Consider the following 13,073-nt stretch of genomic DNA (forward strand, 5'->3'; position numbering starts at 1 on the left):
GTGACTTCCTTGAAGGGGAAACTCAGAGGGAATATAAAGGGACAACACCCTCCACTCAGGAGTATCTTAGGATTGGTATATTATCGCAGATATAACCTGAGGAGGTAAAAATTCTAACACAGATAAGGCGAGATCAATGACCAATAACTCGCAAGAGCACATGGAACTGAGAATTCGTCGCCCAATGTTGAAGACCCTACCCATGGCGACCATAAGTCCTTTATATTGTCTATGTGGAGGAAGGCAGTAAGACCTTACTTAGGAGGAAAATAAGACCTATAAAAGTTTGTGCGAATAAAAATAACCTAAGAAGCGCGAAGGAAACTGAGGCAATGAATAGGTAGCGCTGAGACACGAGAGGAGCAACAAGGAAACACGCTCCATCTAAGCTAAGTACACTTCAAATCATTATAAATTCTGACATACTTACTTGCCAATGAATGCTAGGTAGTAGCTGGATACACATCCATGATCACCCAATTACTATGGACACACACTATATGCAAGCAACATAAGAATACAGATTATTTTCGTATAAACTTCAAACTATAATAAAATAATGTGCATTCGCACGCCTAAATAACACGATAGGAGACAAATAAGAATTTAGTTTTAGTACTAACTTATCATTCGCATTATTGTGTTGTTTCGCATTACTGTGTTGGTTCGCATATATCTGAATTCAATATTCACAGAAATTATAAATAAACATTCACACTCTATTCTTCTTTCAGAACCTCATTTATTTCGCCTGTACGAATACTAGCATCAACCCCTTAAGAAAAAATTTAAGACAATAACCCTCCTTCGAAGTTGGAAAGCAGAGGCAAGTAGCGGAATATTAAAATTTCTGTGCTTTTCGCCTTCTCAGTCAGACACGTAGAAGCATACTGAGAAATTCTTCGAAAATGAAAAACATAACAAATAACGATAAAATTTGGATTACTTGTTATATTTTTAAAGCACAGGGAAAAGAGGCAACCAAAGATAAGTTTCTCCCCCCCAAGCTTGGGAGCACCCAAAAAATCATCCAAAACCAGGACAAGGATGTTCGCGAAATGAAGAAAAGAATAAAAACCTAAGAGGGAGTAACATCAGGAACAACCAAAGAAGAATCAGTGACTTGGAGTATCAAAGCACTAACACCATCAGCAACTTGCTGATTCGGTATGTCACCAGCCTGGGAGCGATCTTCTTCCCTCACGATACTATCAGAATTAACAGGACCAAACTTATTACCATCAGCGTGCTCGCCTTCAGAAATACCCACAGTCACATCTTCCTCTTCTTCATCATCACTGACGGAAACCTGAGGGTACTCTTCGCGCGGAATGCCATGCTTATCGCAAATCCAGTTAACCGCGACCTGACTCTCTTCATTCACACGACGCTGAGTTGCCTTCGAATACCTCCGGCTAGCCCCCTCCCTAACTGATTGGTATTCTCGCTGCAACTTCTCCTTCTACTTCCGCAAGCCATCTCGTTCTTGTGAAAAATCAGATACCAAGCGCCTGGCGGTTTCTTTTTCGATCTTACTTCCTTAAAACACATGTAAAACATTGTTTCCTAGGATGAAATCCTCACCTCATACCCATACATAATCACAATAGCAGTTAAATGATTATATCGATGTCTTATCTACAAAGTTTAATGGTTAAGCAATAAAACCTCGTATTGTATTCCTTAATACTATGTCTATCTAGAGTTCAAACATGCTTCGCATTTTCGTTTTCAATATGCGCGACTTGAAAGATACGTTAGGGAATGAAACAGTTCAAGTCAAATATCACTAACCTCAAGCGGAAGGATGATGTTTTCATTGTAGCTTCTTACTTCTTCACTTCTTCAAGTCTTCTCAATACTTTTAATGTCTCATATCTTAATACTTTTAAGCTAACCTATACGAAGTTGACTCTAGTACATAATCAAGTGATTCTTAAATGAGTTTTGATTCACTAAAATATACTAGATCTAGAAAGATATGTTTATGTAACTGTGATGAGGTGTCAAATTTGCACAAAATAAATTCCTTACTTCTAAACGAACTGGTAGTGTACGGATAAGCGACTTCGTTTCTAAGGGAGAGTTGAGTAAAAGTTGTCGATTAATGTTTGAAAATAAAACTAATACAAAACAACGAAAAAAAACAAATACAAATACGACGACGAGAATGATGAAGGACTTCTATCTGGGCCACGGAATATTATTGACATAGTTATGTTTCTGCCAAATAAATAATTTTCTTATAATAGGATTATTAGTACTTTATTAATTTCCTTGATTATCAAATACTATCACATATCTGGAAAAAAGAAGCGATTGCTTCTTCTCTTTATGTCAAAAGTGGCTAAAATGAAAAAGTAATTGTATCGATATTCCATAAATAGAGGGAGTAAGATTCAAATATTGATATTGGACCAAAAAAAATTTCTCTCATCAGTTCTTATCACATGGAAAATCTTTCTAATAAATGCTATGGGATTGTGACAATCTTTTTCTTATTGATTATGTTTATAAATGTTATAAATAGATGATCTCACATTATTGTAAAGGTACATCTATTATTTACCTCAACTAAGAAAAAAATAAGTAATCATCTATTTTGTTTGCAATGGCCACTTCTAATATCAAACATTTGGGTCTTATTTTACTTCTTCTCACGACTCTATTAGCCCTCAGCCAAGGTATTTTGTTATAAGATGATTCAATTGGTTTGATCATTATGTTTTTGACAAATGATATCGAAAAAGTATGATTGTTGTCATCGTCAAAAGTGACTAATGATTATTATTTGTTTTTCTTTTTGTATAGCAAGTAGAGACATATCAGAGATGGGAGAAATCATTACTTCAGGGAACAGTAATGTTTATTTTTCAGGATGCGTCCCAAGAAAATGCGATATAGGAAAATGTTGGTGTTGCGTTTACGAAAAAGACATGTACCGAGGATGTGCCAAGGAAAAGGATGGGTGTATATCTAGATGCCATAAACCACCTCAAAGAGCTTAATTAGTATGAATTAGCAATACTTCTTTTTATCCAAGATCAGTGATAGTAAAGTATCCTTACTTCATCTTCCATATTACCTAGCATGTAATACATCTCATTGTTATCAATAAAAGGAAAATGTCCTTGAGAAGTTGCAATGATTTCATTTTTGAGTAAACAAGGTTTGTTAGACCGTGCACTGCACATGTTGGTGTCCTTGAATTACTTCACTTTTTTTTTGTCGATTTCCATACGAAAATTATAACAATGAAGATTAAAATATACTCTCTCTTTTCTTTATGCATAATCATTTTTCCCTAGAAATTATCTTTTCTTTTTCCCTTTTTCTTCATCCAAACCTTGATTTGCTCAGATTTAATCGGAAATAATATTATTTATTATGTTTTTTTAATTTTCCATTATTTTGATGGGTATGGTAAATTTTTGTCAATTCCACGGTGTTTTATCATAGCTTGAATTCCGTTTACTATTCTGATTTATCTTTTTTCTTCACATGAAAGAGTCAGAATTCATGAAAACCTTATCCACCCCTCAATATCATCAATTTTTTATGCGAAAATCATGTTGTTGATACTTGTATTGTATTAAAATGTTGATATTTTTGTAATTCTTTATGTATGCATTTTTTTAGTGTTTTTCATCCCTGATGCATTTGATTTAGATTTTCTGAAATTAATAAATATACTCCTGCTTTAAAAATATGAATAAACTAAAACATACAAAGTCAAGAACCCCGTTTTTGTTGTATCAAATTATTTACTTACAACTTTCATAGATTGCATCAGTTTACGACATACCGATGCTACATGTAGAAAGATGTTCTTATTTCTTTTAATTTCACCGAATTTCTCTTCTATCTAATTTTTTTTATCACAAACCCACCGTTAAAATTATATGTATGAAAAACCCACAAATAATTATAATAGGTGTCGATTACTCCAATAACTTTGTAACTAAAAAGAAAAAATATAATAAAGAGAAAAAAAACAAGCATATCTTCTGCAAAAATAAAAGAAAAAATAAATAAATGAAATTCGCACACCAAATAAAAATTATTGTTAAAATAAAAATAATGCCCCCTATTGTTGTGTTTAGCTTCGTAAGTTTCACCTCTTTGAACGTCTGTGCGTTTGGTCTACGCTACCCAAACCTGTGGTTGTTGTATCTTCCTATTGGGTAATTATACCTTTCCCTTTAATCATCATATCTTCCTTCCTAGTTGTTCTCCCTAAAACGCATGAACATTTTCTCGTCTAAGCTTGACATGGCTACCTAGTTTTGTCGATTATTAGTTGATGGTTCTCCTTTTTCAGTTTGGGAAATATTTTCTACTGTATTATTTGTTTGCGGAAGAATTCGCGAAGCACCTTATTTCGTTGTAGGTTGTTGTATATATTTTCGCCTCTATCCATCTTTCTTTTAAAGCGATGTATTCTTCTTGATACCCTCTTAGTTCTTTCATATTTAACTTATCTTTTAGTTTAAATATCCAAGTGTATAGCAAGATTGTTGCCCATAATGCATTATTGAACGCGTGAATTAGATTTATTTCACTAGAGAACCCTCCACTAGAGACCTGAATTGTGTCAAAGACGGCAATGTGTTGAGCCTTTGTACTCACAGGAGTATCTTAGGCTTGGTATATTATCGCAGACATAACCTGGGGAGGGAAAAATTCTAACACAGATAAGGCGAGATCAATGGCCAATAACTCGCAAGAGCACATGGAACTGAGAATTCGTCGCCCAATGTTGAAGACCCTACCCATGGCGACCATAAGTCCTTTATATTCTCTATGTGGAGTAAGGAAGTAAGACCTTACTTAGGAGGAAAATAAGACCTATAAAAGTTCGTGCGAATAAAAATAACCTAAGGAGCGCGAAGGAAACTGAGGCAATGAATAGGTGGCGCTGAGACACGAGAGGAGCAACAAGGAAACACGCTCCATCTAAGCTAAGTACACTTCAAATCATTATAAATTCTGACATACTTACTTGCCAATGAATGCTAGGTAGTAGCTGGATACACATCCATGATCACCCAATTACTATGGACACACACTATATGCAATTGAACTGCAACATAAGAATACAAATTATTTTCGTATAAACTTCAAACCATAAGAAAATAATGTGAATTTGCACGCCTAAATAACACGACAGGATACAAATAAGAATTTAGTTTTAGTACTAACTTATCATTCGCATTACTGTGTTGTTTCGCATTACTTTGTTGGTTCGCATATATCTGAATTCAATATTCGCATAAATTATAAATAAACATTCGCACTCTATTCTTATTTCAGAACCTCATTTATTTCGCATGTAGGAATACTAGCATCAACCCCTTAACATAATATTTAAGACAATAACCCTCCTTCGAAGTTGGAAAGCAGAGGCAAGTAGCGGAATATTAAAATTTCCGTGCTTTTCGCCTTCTCAGTCAGACACGTAGGAGCATACTGAGAAATACTTCGAAAATGAAAAACATAACAAATAACGATAAAATTTGGATTACTTGTTATATTTTTAAAGCACAGGGAAAAGAGGCAACCAAAGATAAGTTTCTCCCCCCCAAGCTTGGGAGCACCCAAAAAATCATCCAAAACCAGGACAAGGATGTTCGCGAAATGAAGAAAAGAACAAAAACCTAAGAGGGAGTAACATCAGGAACAACCAAAGAAGAATCAGTGACTTGGAGTGTCAAAGCACTAACACCATCAACGACTTGCTGATTCGGTATGTCACCAGCCTGGGAGCGATATTCTTCCCTCACGATACTATCAGAATTAAACCAAACTTATTACCATCAGCGTGCTCGCATTCAGAAATACCCACAGTAACATCTTCCTCTTCTTCATCATCACTGACGGAAACCTGAGGGTACTCTTCCCGCGGAAGCCCATGCTTATCGCCAATCCAGTTAACCGCAACCTGACTCTCTTCATTCACACGACGCTGAGTTGCCTTCGAATACCTCCGGCTAGCCCGCTCCCTAAATGATTGGTATTTTCGCTGCAACTTCTCCTTCTACTTCCGCAAGCCATTTCGTTCTTGTGAAAAATCAGATACCAAGCGCCCGGCGGTTTCCTTTTCGATTCATAAACAAGTTTATGAACTTACTTCCTTAAAACACATGTAAAACATTGTTTCCTAGGATGAAATCCTCACCTCATACCCATACATAATCACAATAGCAGTTAAATGATTATATCGATGTCTTATCTACAAAGTTTAATGTTTAAGCAATAAAACCTCGTATTGTATTCCTTAATACTATGTCTATCTAGAGTTCAAACATGCTTCGCAGTTTCGTTTTCAATATGCGCGACTTGAAAGATACGTCAGGGAATGAAACAGTTCAAGTCAAATATCACTAACCTCAAGCGGAAGGATGATGTTGTCGTTGTAGCTTCTTACTTCTTCAAGTCTTCTCAATACTTTTAATGTCTCATATCTTAATACTTTTAAGCTAACCTATACGAAGTTGACTCTAGTACATAATCAAGTGATTCTTAAATGAGTTTTGATTCACTAAAATATACTAGATCTAGAAAGATATGTTTATGTAACTGTGATGAGGTGTCAAATTTGCACAAAATAAATTCCTTACTTCTAAACGAACTGGTAGTGTACGGATAAGCGACTTCGTTTCTAAGGGAGAGTTGAGTAAAAGTTGTCGATTAATGTTTGAAAATAAAACTAATACAAAACAACGAAAAAAAACAAATACAAATACGACGACGAGAATGATGAAGGACTTCTATCTGGGCCACGGAATATTATTGACATAGTTATGTTTCTGCCAAATAAATAATTTTCTTATAATAGGATTATTAGTACTTTATTAATTTCCTTGATTATCAAATACTATCACATATCTGGAAAAAAGAAGCGATTGCTTCTTCTCTTTATGTCAAAAGTGGCTAAAATGAAAAAGTAATTGTATCGATATTCCATAAATAGAGGGAGTAAGATTCAAATATTGATATTGGACCAAAAAAAATTTCTCTCATCAGTTCTTATCACAGGGAAAATCTTTCTAATAAATGCTATGGGATTGTGACAATCTTTTTCTTATTGATTATGTTTATAAATGTTATAAATAGATGATCTCACATTATTGTAAAGGTACATCTATTATTTACCTCAACTAAGAAAAAAATAAGTAATCATCTATTTTGTTTGCAATGGCCACTTCTAATATCAAACATTTGGGTCTTATTTTACTTCTTCTCACGACTCTATTAGCCTCAGCCAAGGTATTTTGTTATAAGATGATTCAATTGGTTTGATCATTATGTTTTTGACAAATGATATCGAAAAAGTATGATTGTTGTCATCGTCAAAAGTGACTAATGATTATTATTTGTTTTTCTTTTTGTATAGCAAGTAGAGACATATCAGAGATGGGAGAAATCATTACTTCAGGGAACAGTAATGTTTATTTTTCAGGATGCGTCCCAAGAAAATGCGATATAGGAAAATGTTGGTGTTGCGTTTACGAAAAAGACATGTACCAAGGATGTGCCAAGGAAAAGGATGGGTGTATATCTAGATGCCATAAACCACCTCAAAGAGCTTAATTAGTATGAATTAGCAATACTTCTTTTTATCCAAGATCAGTGATAGTAAAGTATCCTTACTTCATCTTCCATATTACCTAGCATGTAATACATCTCATTGTTATCAATAAAAGGAAAATGTCCTTGAGAAGTTGCAATGATTTCATTTTTGAGTAAACAAGGTTTGTTAGACCGTGCACTGCACATGTTGGTGTCCTTGAATTACTTCACTTTTTTTTTGTCGATTTCCATACGAAAATTATAACAATGAAGATTAAAATATACTCTCTCTTTTCTTTATGCATAATCATTTTTCCCTAGAAATTATCTTTTCTTTTTCCCTTTTTCTTCATCCAAACCTTGATTTGCTCACATTTAATCGGAAATAATATTATTTATTATGTTTTTTTAATTTTCCATTATTTTGATGGGTATGGTAAATTTTTGTCAATTCCACGGTGTTTTATCATAGCTTGAATTCCGTTTACTATTCTGATTTATCTTTTTTCTTCACATGAAAGAGTCAGAATTCATGAAAACCTTATCCACCCCTCAATATCATCAATTTTTTATGCGAAAATCATGTTGTTGATACTTGTATTGTATTAAAATGTTGATATTTTTGTAATTCTTTATGTATGCATTTTTTTAGTGTTTTTCATCCCTGATGCATTTGATTTAGATTTTCTGAAATTAATAAATATACTCCTGCTTTAAAAATATGAATAAACTAAAACATACAAAGTCAAGAACCCCGTTTTTGTTGTATCAAATTATTTACTTACAACTTTCATAGATTGCATCAGTTTACGACATACCGATGCTACATGTAGAAAGATGTTCTTATTTCTTTTAATTTCACCGAATTTCTCTTCTATCTAATTTTTTTTATCACAAACCCACCGTTAAAATTATATGTATGAAAAACCCACAAATAATTATAATAGGTGTCGATTACTCCAATAACTTTGTAACTAAAAAGAAAAAATATAATAAAGAGAAAAAAAACAAGCATATCTTCTGCAAAAATAAAAGAAAAAATAAATAAATGAAATTCGCACACCAAATAAAAATTATTGTTAAAATAAAAATAATGCCCCCTATTGTTGTGTTTAGCTTCGTAAGTTTCACCTCTTTGAACGTCTGTGCGTTTGGTCTACGCTACCCAAACCTGTGGTTGTTGTATCTTCCTATTGGGTAATTATACCTTTCCCTTTAATCATCATATCTTCCTTCCTAGTTGTTCTCCCTAAAACGCATGAACATTTTCTCGTCTAAGCTTGACATGGCTACCTAGTTTTGTCGATTATTAGTTGATGGTTCTCCTTTTTCAGTTTGGGAAATATTTTCTACTGTATTATTGTTTGCGGAAGAATTCGCGAAGCACCTTATTTCGTTGTAGGTTGTTGTATATTTTCGCCTCTATCCATCTTTCTTTTAAAGCGATGTATTCTTCTTGATACCCTCTTAGTTCTTTCATATTTAACTTATCTTTTAGTTTAAATATCCAAGTGTATAGCAAGATTGTTGCCCATAATGCATTATTGAACGCGTGAATTAGATTTATTTCACTAGAGAACCCTCCACTAGAGACCTGAATTGTGTCAAAGACGGCAATGTGTTGAGGCTTTGTACTCACAGGAGTATCTTAGGCTTGGTATATTATCGCAGACATAACCTGGGGAGGGAAAAATTCTAACACAGATAAGGCGAGATCAATGGCCAATAACTCGCAAGAGCACATGGAACTGAGAATTCGTCGCCGAATGTTGAAGACCCTACCCATGGCGACCATAAGTCCTTTATATTCTCTATGTGGAGTAAGGAAGTAAGACCTTACTTAGGAGGAAAATAAGACCTATAAAAGTTCGTGCGAATAAAAATAACCTAAGGAGCGCGAAGGAAACTGAGGCAATGAATAGGTGGCGCTGAGACACGAGAGGAGCAACAAGGAAACACGCTCCATCTAAGCTAAGTACACTTCAAATCATTATAAATTCTGACATACTTACTTGCCAATGAATGCTAGGTAGTAGCTGGATACACATCCATGATCACCCAATTACTATGGACACACACTATATGCAATTGAACTGCAACATAAGAATACAAATTATTTTCGTATAAACTTCAAACCATAAGAAAATAATGTGAATTTGCACGCCTAAATAACACGACAGGATACAAATAAGAATTTAGTTTTAGTACTAACTTATCATTCGCATTACTGTGTTGTTTCATATTACTTTGTTGGTTCGCATATATCTGAATTCAATATTCGCATAAATTATAAATAAACATTCGCACTCTATTCTTATTTCAGAACCTCATTTATTTCGCATGTAGGAATACTAGCATCAACCCCTTAACATAATATTTAAGACAATAACCCTCCTTCGAAGTTGGAAAGCAGAGGCAAGTAGCGGAATATTAAAATTTCCGTGCTTTTCGCCTTCTCAGTCAGACACGTAGGAGCATACTGAGAAATACTTCGAAAATGAAAAACATAACAAATAACGATAAAATTTGGATTACTTGTTATATTTTTAAAGCACAGGGAAAAGAGGCAACCAAAGATAAGTTTCTCCCCCCCAAGCTTGGGAGCACCCAAAAAATCATCCAAAACCAGGACAAGGATGTTCGCGAAATGAAGAAAAGAACAAAAACCTAAGAGGGAGTAACATCAGGAACAACCAAAGAAGAATCAGTGACTTGGAGTGTCAAAGCACTAACACCATCAACGACTTGCTGATTCGGTATGTCACCAGCCTGGGAGCGATATTCTTCCCTCACGATACTATCAGAATTAAACCAAACTTATTACCATCAGCGTGCTCGCATTCAGAAATACCCACAGTAACATCTTCCTCTTCTTCATCATCACTGACGGAAACCTGAGGGTACTCTTCCCGCGGAAGCCCATGCTTATCGCCAATCCAGTTAACCGCAACCTGACTCTCTTCATTCACACGACGCTGAGTTGCCTTCGAATACCTCCGGCTAGCCCGCTCCCTAAATGATTGGTATTTTCGCTGCAACTTCTCCTTCTACTTCCGCAAGCCATTTCGTTCTTGTGAAAAATCAGATACCAAGCGCCCGGCGGTTTCCTTTTCGATTCATAAACAAGTTTATGAACTTACTTCCTTAAAACACATGTAAAACATTGTTTCCTAGGATGAAATCCTCACCTCATACCCATACATAATCACAATAGCAGTTAAATGATTATATCGATGTCTTATCTACAAAGTTTAATGTTTAAGCAATAAAACCTCGTATTGTATTCCTTAATACTATGTCTATCTAGAGTTCAAACATGCTTCGCAGTTTCGTTTTCAATATGCGCGACTTGAAAGATACGTCAGGGAATGAAACAGTTCAAGTCAAATATCACTAACCTCAAGCGGAAGGATGATGTTGTCGTTGTAGCTTCTTACTTCTTCAAGTCTTCTCAATACTTGTAATGTCTCATATCTGAATACTTTCAAGCTAACCTATACGAAGTTGACTCTAGTACATAATCAAGTGATTCTTAAATGAGTTTTGATTCACTAAAATATAGTAGATCCAGAAAGATATGTTTATGTAACTGTGATGAGTTGTCAAATTTGCAAAAAATAAATTCCTTACTTCTAAACGAACTGGTAGTGTACGGATAAGCGACTTCGTTTCTAAGGGAGAGTTGAGTCAAAGTTGTCGATTAATGTTTGAAAATAAAACTAATACAAAATAAAGAAAAAAAACAAATACAAATACGACGACGAAAATGATGAAGGACTTCTATCTGGGCCACGGAATATTATTGACATAGTTATGTTTCTACCAAATAAATAATTTTCTTATAATAGGATTATTAGTACTGTATTAATTTCCTTGATTATTAAATACTATCACATTTCTGGAAAAAAGAAGCGATTGCTTCTTCTCTTTAGGTCAAAAGTGGCTAAAATGAAAAAGTAATTGTATCGATATTCCATAAATAGAGGGAGTAAGATTCAAATATTGATATTGGACCAAAAAAAATTTCTCTCACCAATTCTTATCACAGGGAAAATCTTTCTAATAAATGCTAAGGGATTGTGACAATCTTTTTCATATTGATTATGTTTATAAATGTTATAAATAGATGATCTCACACTATTGCAAAGGTACATCTATTATTTACCTCGACTAAGAAAAAATAACTAATCATCTATTTTGTTTTCAATGGCCACTTCTAATATCAAACATTTGGGTCTTGTTTTACTTCTTCTCACGACTCTATTAGCCCTCAGCCAAGGTATTTTGTTATAAGATGATTCAATTGGTTTGATCATTATGTTTTTGAAAAATGATATCAAAAAAGTATGATTGTTGTCATCGTCAAAAGTGACTAATGATTATTATTTGTTTTTCCTTTTGTATAGCAAGTAGAGACATATCAGAGATCGGAGAAATCATTACTTCAGGGAACAGTAATGTTTATTTTTCAGGATGCGTCCCGAGAAAATGCGATATAGGAAAATGTTGGTGTTGCGTTTACGAAAAAGACATGTACCAAGGATGTGCCAAGGAAAAGGATGGGTGTATATCTAGATGCCATAAACCACCTCAAAGAGCTTAATTAGTATGAATTAGCAACACTTCTTTTTATCCAAGATCAATGGTAGTAAAGTATCCTTACTTCATCTTCCATATTACCTAGAATGTAACACATCTCAGTGTTATCAATAAAAGGAAAATGTCCTTGAGAAGTTGCAATAATCTCATTTTTGAATAAACAAGGTCTATTAGACCGTGCACTGCACATGTTGGTGTCCTTTAATTACTTCACTTTTTTTCGGCCGATTTCCATACGGAAATTATAACGATGAACATTAAGATGAAGATTAAAATATACTCTCTCTTTTCTTTATGCATAATCATTTTTCCCTAGATATTATCTTTTCTTTTTCCCTTTTGCTTCATCCAAACCTTGATTTGCTCAGATTTAATCGGAAATAATATTATTTATTATGTTTTTTTAATTTTCCATTATTTTGATGGGTATGGTAAATTTTTGTCAATTCTACGGTGTTTTATCATCCAAACCTTCACATGAAAGAATCAGAATTCATGAAAACCTTATCCACCCCTCAATATCATCAATATTTTATGCGAAAATCATGTTGTTGATACTTGTATTGTATTAAAATGTTGATATTTTTGTAATACTTGATGTATGCATTTTTTTTAGTGTTTTTCATCCCTGATGCATTTGATTTAGATTTTACGAAATTAATAAATATACTCCTCCTTTAAAAATATGAATAAAATAAAACATACAAAATCAAGAACTCCGTTTTTGTTGTATCAAATTATTTACTTACAACTTTCATAGATTGCATCAGTTTACGACATACCGATGCTACAGGTAGAAAGATGTTCCTATTTATTTTAATTTCACCATATTTTTCTTCTATCTAATTTTTTTTTATCACAAACCCACCGTTAAAATTATATGTATGAAAAACCCACAAATA

The 13,073-nt window shown here is 33.9% G+C and overlaps 2 long non-coding RNA genes across 2 annotated transcripts; both read left to right on the forward strand.

Moving 5' to 3' along the window:
- Nucleotides 1–2,558: 2,558 nt before the first annotated feature.
- On the forward strand, nucleotides 2,559–3,138 carry LOC113328793. Its single transcript, XR_003349556.1, has 2 exons — nucleotides 2,559–2,684; nucleotides 2,812–3,138. It is a non-coding gene; the product is annotated as an uncharacterized LOC113328793 (long non-coding RNA).
- Nucleotides 3,139–11,735: 8,597 nt separating this feature from the next.
- LOC113328783 lies at nucleotides 11,736–12,358 on the forward strand. The gene is made up of 2 exons (XR_003349552.1): nucleotides 11,736–11,851; nucleotides 11,979–12,358. It is a non-coding gene; the product is annotated as an uncharacterized LOC113328783 (long non-coding RNA).
- Nucleotides 12,359–13,073: the final 715 nt, after the last annotated feature.

This window comes from Papaver somniferum, unplaced genomic scaffold, assembly GCF_003573695.1.
Source record: "Papaver somniferum cultivar HN1 unplaced genomic scaffold, ASM357369v1 unplaced-scaffold_114, whole genome shotgun sequence".
Taxonomy (NCBI): Eukaryota; Viridiplantae; Streptophyta; class Magnoliopsida; order Ranunculales; family Papaveraceae; genus Papaver; species Papaver somniferum.